The sequence below is a fragment of the Pseudoliparis swirei genome, chromosome 19 (assembly GCF_029220125.1).
Source record: "Pseudoliparis swirei isolate HS2019 ecotype Mariana Trench chromosome 19, NWPU_hadal_v1, whole genome shotgun sequence".
Classification (NCBI taxonomy): Eukaryota; Metazoa; Chordata; class Actinopteri; order Perciformes; family Liparidae; genus Pseudoliparis; species Pseudoliparis swirei.
In genome coordinates, this window is record NC_079406.1 from 5,395,259 (window position 1) to 5,398,045 (window position 2,787).

A 2,787-nucleotide genomic window follows, 5' to 3' on the forward strand; every position below is an offset into this window, starting at 1 on the left:
CATTCAAGCATTAAATAGCCGAGAGGTTTTTTCAGCGTGAGGAATTAGATGTGTGGCGGAGTGCGTGAGATAAGACCGAAATCGTGAGTCTCACGCTCAATGCGTGAGACTTGAGAGCCCTGATATAGTGTCATTAGACCTCATCTGCTTCACACAAAGAGTGAGCTTGATAGCTACATCGCGCATAAGCCAGCGCTGGAGATGTCTTTCATTGATGCAATGTTCGCCGACATGTTCGGGGTGCTAGTGACTTTTCTTTGCTCCGTCCGATGTCGCGCAAACCGGTGTCGGAGCTCCGCGGCGCGAGACGGCGGGCAGAGCACTGTTAACGCGACACCTAGAGACACAAATGACGTGCTTCTGCTGTAATGTGGCGCTATAGAGAAAGTGACAGGGGAGCGGGCCAATTTTTTTTATGTCATGCGATCTACCAATACTACGCCGCGATCGACTGGCAGGTCGCCGCGATCGACGTATTGAGCACCCTGATATAGATTGTGTAATTCTTGAGGCCACCGATCTATCCCAAGAAGCAACGTGTAGAAGTGGCTCGGATTGGCTGAATTCATAGTTAGCTTTGAGCTGGAGTAAATAACTAGCAAAATGGCTGCGCCCGACTCGGAATGTTGACAAAGAAATGTAACCGGCTATGCGTGACTTGTTGACAATAGCAGCGGGGTAAATATGATTTATTTGATGCGCCGAATGGATGTAGCACGTTGTTGTTTTGCACTACAGGTACCCTTTAACAGAAATGACTTAAAAGCGTGGGGGAGATAATAGTATTTTGCGGGATGCGATAATGTAAGAGGATTGTCTGCTGAACTATTAGCTCAAGGGCTCCTCTCCTTAATTAGGACTTCTTAAGATTCTTGAAATTGAGGCGTTTTTATCTGACTGACGGCGGCGTTTCGGTTATTCGACTTCCCGTGTTTCGATGGATAACCGTCGCCTTAAGATGGTGTATTTTTTAAAAACGCGTGAAAAAAAGCATCCGTCAGCAGTTAATGTTTACGCCACGTGGAAGGATGCCCGAACTGGATGTAATCGTAGCGGAGCGATTCATCCTAATATGTCACAGATGTGGTACTTGAACTCATTGTTTACAACCTGGTGTCATGTTGCAGTGATACTGGATCCAAGTCCCGAAAGAAACCGAGAGCACATTTCAAGTTAATTTAGAGATCCTGTCTCGTTATTGGTTCCCAGTTAAAACAGCTGGAAAGACACATCCGTATCACGTTACGTCCTTTTTCAAGGAAAAAAGCAGTCTCCGTCTGCAGCCCTGCTCACAATTAACTCGACTGGGCCCAGCGTGAATACGTTCTTCTGGAAGACATCAAGTCCACATGAACCTGGCAACTTAAAAAAATTAAGAAATCTGGAATCACTTTCTTAAAGCGGCACGAATCCAATTAAATAAATGACCGTGTGAAATGGAAAAAAATATGTAAATTGGAGTGATACATCGACTTCACTTTTTTCATGTAGGTGCACCGGCACATCATTTGGGTGCAACCAAATTTCTAGAGATGTTGCCATGCCACGTTTTTCTTCCCGATACCGATTCTTGAACTATATTTATATATATGTATATATTCGTACTAGTATCATATCAGCTGATACACAAGTTCAAGTATTGGAATATAGATTGGGAAGGAAAAAAAGATGTGTACTGCTTCAGCACACTTAAATAAGTACACTCTGGACTGGTCTAACAGCTGGACGTCTTTTTAATTGTTTTATGTTATTAGTGTTGCAATGATAAGTCAATTAACCCATTAACCAATCTAGAAAATTAACCTCCAACATAAGTAATAATCAATTTATCTTTTAAGTGATCTAAAAAAGAAAATATGAGGAATTGCATATGTCTAAAAACTACTCTGGGCTCTGGGAAACCTGGATTTCTCTTTTGTAATGACATTTTTTTACACTTCACAAAAAAAAGGCAGATTTAATCGACGATGAAAGAAATTGTCATTTGCAACTCTACTCCCAAATACTCACGGTTAATGTGTACTGCGTGTTCTCTTATAACCTCAATGAGGATTATTGTTTCATATCGCTGTGTTCCATCAGATGGGTGGATTTGTTTTTGGGTTGAACATTTCAATTAATTCTGTTATTGATATAGTTTGCATTGGAAATGAAAACAGATGCATCGCTCTGTCCCACAAAACGGCTTCAGAACCACGGACAGCGACTCCCCCCCCCCCCCAGATGGATCTCACTGGTTGGGTCCCCTTACCCCGACATTCACACCTGCTGACTTGGCCACCATTGTGCATCCCTCATGAGGAAATAATAGTCCGCACCGGTACGACATTAAAAAGGAGTTCCTCTCCGAAAGGAAAGCCCCCTTCGGGGTGTTACCCCGCCGCTGGTTTTTTGGAGTGTTTGAGTGTGAATTCTTGGCAGTTTTGTGACGACACGCGGCTTCCTTTCACAGCCTCTGGGCTGCTGATGCTGCCGGTGTGAAGTATCATCGAGCGGCGCCGAGTTTGGCCCAATCGCGGAGCGCGGCGGGGATGGATATCCCGGCGTGACGAGCTCACAGACTGAACATTGACTGTAAATTGACTCGTTCGCCACTTCTTCACCTTTGTCTCTCCTCCGGAGCTCAACCCCCGTCACCCCTGAACTCAAGTCTTTTATCGTCTGTTCACGCATTATGGCTGCCACTGCAAAAAAAAGTAGAATACTAATTTGTTTTACATTTTAAAGCAGCATTAAAAAGAGAGAAAAAACAATTAATAATCAAGTGAGATGGAGTCATAATAATAA